The following is a 13,647-nucleotide window of genomic DNA, read 5'->3' as shown; positions in this document are numbered from 1 at the left end:
AGTCTAATGCCTATATGCCTTATGATATCCTTTTTGCAAAGAGTCTCCCAGGTGTTCTTTGAACTTCTTATATCTGAAAGAAAACTTTCTGAGCCTGGGAACAGTGACACAAAAAAGAAAATCATTACTCCAAAATAAATTATTAAAGCATTGTTAATATTATTAACTATTTCTAGCATGTTAATGATTTATTAAAAATTATATATGAAATCCAGTCCAGCATAGTTTAAAGACAACAAAACCAAAAACTAGAACTAAGTAAAATACATCATTGTAATGCTAAGATGATTTCATGTAAAAAATATACACTATTAATATAATTCAATCCTTCAAAAAATTAAAGTGAATAAAAACTATATAAACATGTAGACAGAGCCTTTTAAGTAATTTCTAAAAAAATATGTGTACAATTTTCTGATTAAAATAAACCTTAGCAACTGGAATTGATAACATATTTCATTAACTATATAATTTTTGAAACCAGAATACCACAGAAAGTATGAATATATGTGTAGCTCTTACCATTGATGTGAAGTACAAGCCACAGATGACTACTAAAATTTGTACTGCTTGATATGCGTTAAAAAATGGTTAAACTAAAGAAAATAAGAGTTTATGACTTATGCAATGGATTAAAAAATAACTGAAATATTTGGGGAGCAGAGAAAAAAACACTTTTATTTTCAAACAATATTTACATATTTAGACTATCAAAGAAAATGAGAATGTTTTGGTTTAAAGCGCTCTAGTAAGTACCCACTCCCCATAGAAATCAACAATAAAAAATAACAGTATGATTTATAAAATATATTCAGTATGATGGTAACATAAATTATGCACACACATATATTCACATATATTTTCATCCATGTAACCCACATATACATGTATATGCATATATGCATGTACAGAAAAAGAATAACTATTAATATCTGTAGAGTGAAGGCCTCTGTAGAAGACTGTCATTGAGAGTGGTGATGAAGTGAGGTGTCTAAAATCATCTTAAAATTAACTTGTCAAGGAGAATGATTTGACTTGTGAAAACTGCCTACTTCAGTTTCTCTCATTTCTAGTACATTAAAGAGTAATATATTCACTTAGTCTTGACAAAAACCTAGATGTCATACTTGATTCCTTTATTAAGGTCTATAATTTGTAATATTTTCCCACAAGGCCATTCTCCTACTCCAGGGCAATTGTACTTGCTCTTCCTTCTTCTTCAAACTATTCTACCCCCAATCCTTTCAAAGTATTTCCTTCACAGTTACCTACTTAGTTAAGTTTTCTTTGGATGCCATGTTTAAAATCAGAATAGCTTCTTTCCTAGAAATTCCCTCCCTTTTTCTGATGTATGCTTCTTCATAATATATCCATACTCTAACATGTTATGTATTTTACCTATATATTTTGCTTATTATGTTTTTCTCCCCTTTAAAATGTAAACTCTAGAGTAAAAAGGGCAGTTATTTTTGTATATTTTTTCTGCTGATATATTTTTTTGTTCTCAAACAGGATTTAAGAAAATCTAATGATACATGAATTAATTTTTATATATAGTAATACAAATTTAGAAGTTCAGTACACTATCCGTTGCATAGTACAGCCAGTTTAACAATATGATTTTAGGGTAAATCTAAGTAATTATTTATTTTTCTAAGTGACTTTGGTTCAGACATTTTCCATTAGTGTTCTTCCAGCATTTGTTTTCTAAGAAATACATTTTAAATTACTTAAAATCACAGTATTTTTTATCTTTGTGTTATATTTCTTATGATACAGTCATATTTTAGCAATAAAATTTGAATTATTATTTTCAAAATGTTGGAAAATTATCATCACATATTCTTAACCTGTAGAATTCACAAAGTTCTGATGCTGTTAATAATACAACCTCTCCAAAAACCAGAAGCCAGGATGTTTAAGTTAAAGATACTGTAAACTATCATCTAATATCTTTGTGTCAAGAAAAAAGTAAACCGGAAACTCATAAAGTATATCAAAGGGGTCTAAGACTGCCACATAAATAAATCAGTAAAGGCAATACTTGAAACCAAGGTTTTAAGCACATCAACTCACAGATTATAAAAACAAATATTCAAGCAAGTTTTCCATTGTTACAACTTTATCAGCTCAATCAAGCCCAGTGTAAGGTTTTCATTGAATTATCTTAAAGTAAATTGAAATGTTTTGGTTCTGGTCTAATAGGATCATGAAAAAATGAAAGACAAAAGAAAATTTAGGAATTAGTTTGCATGGCTGTGTGAGGTTAGAGAAAGAGGAAATTTGAGAGAGATGTCCTTCACTTTTCACCCTATCATCATTGGGTATCTCCTATATGTTCACCATAAATACATAGAGATAATAAGCTCATGGTCAAGTGTAAAGTTCACTTGTAGTCATTGTGACAAATTGAAGATATGTAATCTGTCATTGGGAGTCCTTTTATACCAGGTACTTCTTTATTATTTGATTATGATGTGCCAATAAACATTTTGACATTCTTCTCTCCATCTTGCTTTTTCCATAATACGTAACATTTCTCACATTCAGTACTCTAACTTGTAGAGTAGGACCTCATTTCAGTGTTTGAGTAACTGAAATAAAACCTATGAGTATTAATAAACTTGGCTTTAATGCTCTTTTCTACATTAGAAGTGGGCAAATTTTGTTTCCATGGAATATGTCAGCCAATGAATAATTACTAAGTTAATTTTCATCATCTGTCTTAATAGATGGTAATTTCCATCATGTCAAATTTTCAGAAGTCAGCTATTATTAAACTAAGATAATTATGTAAAATAGGGGAAAATACTGTACAATAATTGCAGTCAACCTAAGGCTTACATGTACCCAGCAACATTACTCTGAATAAAACTGGAAAGGGCAGCATCCATGTGGATTTTTAATGGAAATATATTATTATTATTTGATGACATAGCTTTATACAAAGTATTTGGTAAGTATGATAATCTGAAGCACAAATATAACTATCACAGGGATTTTTGAAATGCCAAAGACAACTCTTTTGTCATTATATTTTATTTTATACTGTAAGTATTATGATGTTACTAGCCTGTAACTTATAAGATGTAAGACATAAGATACAAGATACTATTGGCTGAATTGGAGATGGCATCTGATGGGAGATGCTGTTAGGATAGAGTATGAAAGAGAGAGGCTATAAATCGGTCTTAGAAGTACCTTTGATATCCACTTAGACACATTAGACATATTAAATTAAAGACTCTGGTGCTGAACATTGTTGTCTTTTCAGTTTATTTTGGAAGAAAAGAAAAAACAACTTTTGCAGTTCTTTTGTAAACTAATTCTTACCAAAACTTAAAATTTGGTATTTCTACTTCATATCTTGATTGTTGTAATAGGATAAACTATATGTAGTTGCCATTATAGATTAAAATGATGTTCAGCAACTTCATGTGGTTCAGTCTAATATGTTTGATATTTTTCCTTTCAATTCTGCATTTCTGTATGAATGTGGTTAAAATTAATATGCTATATTATATAGGGTTTTTATTGCTATTAATAATTAACAAAATTATAGGGAAGAAAATTACTCTTTTTTAAAATGATAATTCCATTTTATTTTCAAAGATACTATCTCTTATGGCCAATTAACAAATAATAGGGATATTTAGAATTAAACACATTTTTAGAAACTCTAATTATTAAAGCAAGCACTAATTCTTGACTTCATATGATTATTTCATAGTTAAAGAAATTAATAATCATATTTCTTCCCTGGTAACTTATGTTATATAATATTTTATGTTAATTTATCAGAACATGAATTCATTCAATAATTATAATTCTATTTTATTTGAGATATTTCTTTAATAGCTTGTTGAGAATTAAAACCATTTTCAAATATGATCAACACATAGAATACCATCATTATTTTCCCATTTTCACATAGGTTTTATATTTTATCATTTTTCAAATATAAAACTTTATAAGAGAAGGTAAATTAACATTTTTTTCTAAAAGAATATTTTTTAATATCCAAGATAATTAGGTTCATAAACATACACTAATGTAACCTTGTTAAACATTGCAATAATGCAAATAAAAATTTTCGTCCTTTATATTTGATAGACATTGAAGAAAAATGGCAGAAAATTATTTTTAAAATGAGAAAGCTATTTTAAAGTGAATGGTGAACGAAAAATACATTTTATCTTTTTATTTGTAAAGCAGACAGGGAATTAATATTCAGACAAATATGTAGTGTAGTCATCACTGTCATTAATTAAATTGGCATAATTGGTGGTATAGCAATTTATGATACATTCATAGTTCTCATAAATTAGAAATGCAATCCTATGAATAATGTAGCCATTATTCAGTATTTCCCCACTTACTTTATTTTCGTAAAATCCACTTTTTAAAAAATAAAGTTAATACACTTGTCTTTGACTTCATAATAAAGAAGAAAATTTGTTATTAGTAAAGTGCTATTGTGGAAATACATGATGCCCGATCACAAGATTTTAGGGACACATGAAAAAAATGATGATTAAAATGATGAAGCAGGACTTGAACATTTTGCAATTATAAACTTCATTTTGATCTCCAGTGTTAGAAGGTAATCTGAAGTGGATAAAATCTCTACAAATTTAAATAACTTACTTTAAAATATTTTGAATGAATGTCCGTATGTATTATATTTTCTGTATTAGCTTAGATTCCACATCATTTTCCTACACTTCATCACTTTTGCCAATCAAAAGAAATTTATTTAAATGAATTTACTGTATTTGACATTTTTCTAATTCTGATATATGTGCCTTTTAACAAAGTGCAGGACAAATGGGACATAACCGAAAATTGTGCTTTTCCCTGTTTCCTATTAGTTGTTCATAGCACAGATCTACTCAAACTAATACAAGCAGAAAATTATTTTAATTCGGGGATATAGGAGGCTTATATTTATTGGAAGAGCTGTATGAGTAGACCATTTCTCTCAGAACAACAAAGTAAACTTGGTCTTTCAAGGGAACTGTGGTGTAGTTCCAGATTTCAAAGCTGAGTAATTGGGAAACATTGCCAGAAATGCTGTCTCCAAAAGCACCCTACTTTTTCTACAGTCCTCACGACCAAACTGTTGACTCAACTGTAACATCCAAAGAGCTGGTTAATAAACTCTGAAATTCAGTTACGGCTCAGCTTCTGCAGTTCTTACAGCACCAGATATATGGCCTTTACCCAAAAATACCCAGATCTGTCTTCAAAACCTATTCCACATGCAACTACTGAGCAGAAGCTATGAGCCATGCAGGATTGGAATTATACTGATTTCTGCTACTAGTCTATTCAAAGCAATTTAGGATTTTTCTAGCATTCTCCTCAAAATTTCTCCAGCTTTTACCCACTGCCTTGTTCCAAAGCTACTTATACCTTTTTAGGTATTTGTTACAGCAGTAACAATATAACTAATACACTATAGATTAATACAACTTAAAAATAGCAATTAGTCAAAAATACTATAAAAATTAATAGAAATGCATATATGAAAAATAGAACATCTCTAAGTTCCACAAAGTTGGAATCTCTAGTAAATACTCTAATTATGTTGTTTAACATAAAAGATAACCATTTAATGATTATTTAAATGAAGCTCTCTGTTGCTAGCTTTGATGCTGTTTACACTTAATTTTCTGTGTATTTTAAAAAGTAATTACTACACTATTTATAAAATTATCAAGTAACGTATGTATTTATTACCTAAAACTGCATTTGTCTATTTTCACAAGGGTAAAATCGAATTCAATATACATGTTTCATTTGTCTTTCTCATAGGTATTATTTTTAATTGTCTTGCAAATTGATTTAATTAGCCTAGTTGTTCTTTATTCTCAGACCATTATATTTCAATCATTATAGGGTGAAAAACTCTTTGCTTTGGATTTAAAATTGATTTTACTCTAAAGTGAAATTCTACATGCAAAATACTAAAACTCCAGCAACAGCCTTCCATACCCCCTAAGAGAACTTTAGGAGCAAGGGAAGGATAAGAAACTTGGAAAATACACAAGCCAAAGTGGAGAAATACGTTTCAAAAATGAAAAAATTAAAATAAAAATTCAGAGTGTCTTTTTTATATTGTTAATTTTTTTTTTTTTACTATTTAAAAGAGTACTGATTAATTTTTGGAACCAAATATCACAATATTTTGACATAAACTAAAAAGCAGTCTGATTTTTAGGAAACATTAGCATTTAGAGTTAGAAAATCATATAGTGAACAATACAAGGTCTGTATAATTTTTCTGAGGCTTTATAAGAAAATTTATTTACTCCATTGAATTTTATCTCACTATTAAATAAAAAATTCAATCCTAAGAATTATCTTTCTATCAATTTACATAATGTATTATCAAAAGATAATTATTTAAACCATATTAAATAGTAAGTGTATTATTTCTCCTCCATTTTAAACAGTAAAATTTGCTAATTCTAGACTATTTGCTAAACAGAGGATTTTATATAATAAAATTTTTAAAATCACCTACAATCTCCCCCAAATAGGTACTATTATCAATTACTTATAAGTCTATAGCAGAGTCGTCCAATAGAAATATAATGCATAATGCATATGTAATTTTAAATTTTCTGATACATAAAAAATAAATAGACACAAGTGAAATAAATTTTAATAACATTTTACCCAGTATTTACAAAATGTATAACATGTATTATGGTTAATTTCATATAACAACTTGGCTGGGCCAGTGTGCCCAGATACTTGGTCAAATATCATGCTGGATGTTTCTGTTAGGGTGTTTTTTGGATGAGCTTACTATTTAAATTGGTGAACTTTGCAGTAAAACACATTGTCCTCCTTGATCTGTGTGGGCCTCATCCAATCAGTTGTAGGCCTGAATAATAAGAAAAAAAAGACTTATTCTCCTAGCAAGAAGGAATTCTTCCAGCAGATAGTCTTTGAACTTGAACTGCATCATTGGCTTTTCCCTGGATCTGTAGCCTGCTGGTCCACCCTACAGATTTTATACTTGTCAACTTTCATAACTGTGTAAGCCAATTACTTAAAATTTTTCTCTCTCGTTCTCTCTCTCTACATACACATACAGATAATTCCTGATTTAGAATGGTTTAATTTGCCATTTTTGACTTTATGATTGTGTGAAACCATTACAATTTCAATGTATTTCAAATTGTGAGTTTTGATTTTTTTTCCCTGGCTGATGTGAGATATTCAACACTTTATTATAAAATAGGCTTTGTGTTAGATGAGTTTGCCCACCTATAGGCTAATGTAAGAGTACTGAGTATATTTAAAGTAGGCTAGGCTAAGCTATGATATTTGGTAGGTCAGATATATTAAGTACATTTTAGTCTTATGATATTCTCAATTTATAATGGGTTTATATGACGTAATCACATTGTAAGCTATGAAGCATCTGTATATGTGTGTGTATGTGTGTGTCTGTGTGTGTGTGTGTGTGTATCCTATTGGTTCCGTTCTCTGAAGAGCCCTGACACAACATGTAATTAATATAAAATATTCGGTTATTTTTTATTTCTCTTTTATACTAGTCATCAATATCTTGTGTGAGTTTAAGACTTACAAGACATCTCAATTCAAAGTAGCCCATTTTAAGTGTCAATAACCATATGAAACTAGTGGCCACCATAATGGATGGTACAGGACTGTGGTATTTGAAGCTTATCTTTTTTCTTTCTCTCTCTTTAATGTAACTATTTCTTTATATTAGGATATGTATATAAAAACATTATTTTGATATCTGCCTAGTACCCTATTCCATAATATGAATGTATCATAGCTTATTTTATGAATTTTTATTATTCCTTAAAATGTTTCTTACTTTCGAATTATACATATTTTTATAAGAATCTGTTATGTTCTAATATATTCATCTTAGATTTATTACTCCAAGACAAAATTTTCATATAATAATAGAATTGCTGAAAACAAGAGAATCAACATTTTGATGCTATTAATATATATTGAAAATGAATCTTGAAGGCCATGTTCCTGTACCCTTGCTATGCAATGGATTCAAGAATGCTTTCAAATATCATGTTTATTTATAGCAAATGTTCTAAAATGTAAGGGCTTCAGCCTAGTATAATTTTATTAGTATTTTTAACACTATGGGTTTGCAATTAACTTGTAATAATTATCTCAGACTTTGGTGCATATAAAAATAACTTGGGGTTTGTGTAAAATGAAAATTTCTGAGGTCAACCAAAGACTCTAATACAGCAGGAAGAATGGACTCAAGAAATGAAAGGTATGATAAGCATTGTATTAAAATATAGCAATGCTTTCTCAAAATGTTACGGGAAGTCAATTTTCATTTCTCAGTATTATTAAGTATTTAATAATTATTTAAGTATTTAAGTATTATTAAGTATTAAGTCAGCCATATCATTTGTTTTAGGGAGAAACAATGGTGTCTGTCACATTTTTTCCAATCTTTCTGTTTTGGAACCTTAAAAGTAAGTCTTATTCTGAATAGTGGTGTTGGGTCATACAAAATTAAAGCTACTATTTAGATATACAGGATAATTAATTGAAACCTATAGCTGAGTAATTATTTAAATTAATTGCATTTCTATTCTTATGACCTTGAAAATTGTTGATTTAAAAAATTCTGAATATACTTTGTTTAGACTACATCAGAATCAAAGCATTTTATATTATAAGCCAGTTTTCTTATGAGTTTTACATGATAAGACATACTATCCCATAGTCAAGAATACATGCTTAATTAGTATTAGGTCTGAGAAATTAAGTCCATGTTTCTCTATCTTTTTTCTATTATTTAATTTCAGAGTCATTTATTTATATTTGCTGTTTCTAAGTTACTACTCTAAATGAAAAAAAAAGTCATATTTCCTAAAAATTGTGTATAATTTATGATCTGTTCCTCATATGATAAACTATCAAGCCAAAATATCTTTCCTTGTGATTCCTAGGATTCATTGAACGTTTCTGTTGCTGGCTTTTTAAGTACCTTTAAGCTGAATAAAGTGTGTGGCTATTAAGTACCTTTTGTTTCTTCTCAATATCCCCTACAGAGATGCATTTTAGGACCTGCCTGAAATGATGTAAAATCTCTCTCAACATCATTCTTAGTCAATCTTTTATCTGGAAATCTTTTTATTAGATAGTCTTATTTTCATCGAGTCCCCCATGTATCATTCTTCTTCTTTTATTATTTGTTCAATTATTTTTCCTATACCAATTAGTAAAACCTGAATGCTTTGTTTGATGGTTACTTTTTGAAAACAGTGTTCTACACAGGGTAAGTGTCTCAACAAGACGTAGGAAGGAATCCTGATTATAAAAGCATTACAGCAATTCTGACTGAAGAAAAGAGAAACTTAATTATCCTTTGAAAAGATTATTTTAAAACATGTGGTTGCAAAGTATTGTGGATTCAGGCCAGCTAAGGGACTCTGGTCTCAGGTGATAATACAAACTGCATAACCTCTTAGCCACAGATGATTTCTCAAGCTCATAACACATAAAATATTTAAATACATGTCAAAAAAGATTTTCTTGTTTCAAAATAACTGCCTTTATCACACCCTGTGTCTAAAACTTCGCAGTGTTTTTAGGTGTATCTAGTTAGCAAAATATGAAAGTATTTAATTAACAATGATTTTTTTCCAACAGAAATAAGAGACTATAATTATTGACACAACTCTTCAATTAGAGCCTACATAAATTTATATTTGAATATGTAGAGGGTATAGTGGCAAAAGATGAAGCTGAAAATGTTTGAGATCATGCATATCATTAAATGACAAATAGGAAGTTAGGACTTTATCAGACAATGGGGGATATTTATAAGTTTTAAGCCAGAAAAGTGACCTAATTTGAATAGAGTTTTAGAAATATTACTCTGAAGACAAGGCAGAGGATTTGTAAGAAGAGGAAGAGCCTAAAGAAGTAGAGGAACATTAATAGGCTATTCCTTTTATATAAGAAAGCATGAATGAGGGACTAATTAAAGATTTTAGTCTTCAGTGTGGAAAGACAAAGAACAACGTAGGACTATATTTCATATGTAGAATCAATAGGACATCGTTTCCAATTTGTGATATGGTGAAGGAATGGAAGAGCAACAACAAAAATTATGATATTTCATTTCTTTAGAAAAAAATAGAAGCAGTAAATTTGAGAAGGCCATTAGGTTTAGAAATGGAAAAGGTTTAGAAATGAAAAGGCTACTGGAAATAAAAATTGATGTCATAAAAAATGACCATGATTTTTTTAGAAACTTTCTGAGAACCATCCCATTCCCTACATAAATAAAGCATAAAATTCTGGAATATAAATTAATAATTCATTCATTCATTCATTAAAATAATAAATTAATGCCCTTTGGAAATAAATCCCCTCCAGTACCACCAATTTTCCCCTACCTTTCAAGAACCCACAGGTATAGCCACAGTATTATTTTTAACATTGGAGGCAGAAGTGTGTGGTGGTATCCTGAGGTTTTCCTCCATGAGGGGAGAAGTCGAATAATTTATCTTTCCTAGTCATTCTGTCTTCTGTTTGCCCACTTCTCCCCAGGGATGGGATAGAGAATTATCTTGTTGATATAATTGACATGATAAACTAGACTCATATCGCCCAACATCTTTTTTCTTCTTTTGGGAGCTGGCTACATACATGAAACTTGTGTTTTCTTCTTTGCTTACACTGTAAAATTCAACCCCAGTTCCTTGTGGTGTCTGTTTTGATGGTAAGTTGGTATAATCATTTTTCACATTTTCACTAAGTATTCCTTAAGCACCTACTATGTGTCAGTGCTGTTGCAGAGATGGTAGATATACAAGTGAATTTAGACAAAGAATACTACCATATAGATCTCATTTGATATATGTTAAAGGAGATATGTTGACCCTTGTTGGCCATCTTTGTCATATTTCTCAGTTGTTTTAGAATATGATTGAGAAAAAAGAATGTCATTTACTGAATCTTATTTCTACTTCTCTTAACAAAATTATCTCGGTTTTAACCACTTTCTCAAATTTTATTTCCCTTGTCACATCTTGCTTATATTTTCCTCTACTTGTAATACGCTTTCTAGTTAACTGTCAAATCCAGTTTACATGCCACTACCTCAATCCTTTTATAATATTTGACAGTAAAATTATATTTTCTTCTTTGTGTTAATTTAAAAGTTCATAGTTACTCTTTTCACTTATGCTTCCACTGCCTTTTAATTTACTCACAATTTAAATAGATAGATAATAGATGAGAGATTATGGACAATTTTTATTATAGGAAATGTGAAAAATAAAAAAAATTGGATTTATGTGTATCATAGTATATCTAATGATATATCAAATATATTGATATATTGAATGGCATATTGAATCTTATATAATCAACAGTCAGCTTTGATAATTCTTAGAACATTGGTCAATATTTTATCTAAGCCTCCAATAACTTTCACAAAATATTATTTTGAAATAAATTACAGACACCTTATCATTTAATAAGTAACCATTTTGGTATTTATTTCTAAAAGATGAAAAATTTAGAACACATATCCACAATGTTACCATTTCTAAAAAATATAGAGAAGTTTCTTAATTGCCATCAATTATGAGATTAATGTTTCATTTTTCAAAATTTCAGTAGTCTCATAATTTTTTACTGTTCTTTTCAGTTTGATAGGATCATAATTCAAATAAGTCTACACATTGTGGTTGCTTGATAAGTGTTTTAAATTTTCTTAATCTGTATGTTCTCACTCTATGTAAAGTCTTCTCCCACCTTAAGGATTTTGCTGATTGTGCCCTTGCCCCCCCTGCCCCCCGCACTGTGTCAAAGTGTTATTTAACATGTTTCTCTGACTTCCATATTTCCCATAAATTGAACTTGGATATAGAGACTTGATTTAGCTTCTGTTAAATTTTTGGTGAGTCTCCTTCATAAATGGCCATTAATTCTTCCATAAATATATACATTATGTCTGCTTGCCTCTGTTTAGCAGTATAGTGATATTCTAATTCTATCATCTCTTCTTTATTTATAAGCTGGAATACTTCTATTCCTTTACTTTTAGGTTACCCAGGAGTATCATAAACAAAATAAATGTTTAGAGATTTTTTTTGGGGTTTGTTTAATTTACCAGTTTTCAAAAAAATTATTTTTTTTCATATCCATGATAGTGACCAACTAGTGTCTGTTTGCTCACCATGAAATCATGATTTAACAGTATGTGATGTGTTTTAATCTACTGTATTTATTACAGAGATTGATACTTTTTTTTAATTTGGCCAATGGGAGCCTTATCACATTGGCTCCTGAATAATTTTGATATGATCCTGTTGATAATGATTTCTTCTTCATAGTCTTGGTGAGAGAATATGTTATAGTTTCCTCTTCTGCATTCCCTACTCCACCCTTGTGAGGAATTGTGCTTCAAGACCACAGTATGGATGATACGGATTTGTTGCTACTGGACTGAAGGGGGCAAGTTGGAGAGAGCAGTATGTAGTATGTTACTATTTATCTAGTTAAGGCCAGATGTGTGCAAATAGGAGATTTTAAGAATGAATGGATAAAATATAAAAATGGTTAAAATCGTCATCTATTAGAGAGAGGAGAGGAAATAGACTGGAGAGAAGAGGGCAAAAAGCTAGACTTTCATGAATATAACTTGTTTTGCAAGTGTGACTTTGAAAAAGTATAAATGTGTTATATCATTAAAAATCATAATCAAATTCAGAGGCAATACTTAAATATCAAAATAAAAAGAAATTAATGAAGGAAAATACAGACCCGGTAAGTGGCATGCTATAAGAAAGGGAATGTTCCAAGAAAACTTAAAATTGAGTAATTTAGTTGTACACACAAATTGACTAGTGCACTATGGTGAATAAACAAAGAAAATAAAAATGTAAAATAAAATCTTAAACCATTTCCATTTATTAGATATTTGGTATTAGTGTGCATATTTTTCTGAGATTATTGATTATGAATAAATATGAGATAAAGCAAGTAAAATATTAACTCACAATGTTATGCCAAGAATTATTGAGAACCAGAAATTATGGTATAGAAGAAAGAACATATAAAATGTAAGAAGAATCAGAAAACATTGTAGTTGTGAATGTTTATTGGAAAATTGGAAATTCCAGTAGAAATTTATGATCTATTTTATTTCTGTTATGTCTACATGAAACATATATAGTTTATAACTCTACTTATTCAAAAGACCTACAAACAATTCCGTGCGATTTTACTCTCATAATAATTTCCTAATTTATGTTTGTCGTCTTCCCTTCTGCCAATCCCTTCACCTAAAAAGTAACTTATGATGCTTCTTACAGAATAATGTATGTTCAAAAATAATCTGTTTAATGATTTGAGCCTAGTTAGCGCTAAATTTGAGAGACTAAATAGTCATTTATTTTTTAAACTTTTTTCAAAATATGTCCATAATCTTGAAGGTTGCTTGGCACAGCATAGCTTATAATAAAAAATTGCAAACACTGCTCAGCCCTCCTTACCTGTCCATAACATAAGTATTTGGTAATTTTTACATACCTGCTTCAACCTACAATACTTTCTCTTTAACTGCCCAATATACATGAATCACAAGTTTAGACTATG

Source organism: Eulemur rufifrons, chromosome 24 (genome assembly GCF_041146395.1).
Source record: "Eulemur rufifrons isolate Redbay chromosome 24, OSU_ERuf_1, whole genome shotgun sequence".
NCBI lineage: Eukaryota > Metazoa > Chordata > Mammalia > Primates > Lemuridae > Eulemur > Eulemur rufifrons.
This window is presented reverse-complemented; position numbering follows the sequence as displayed.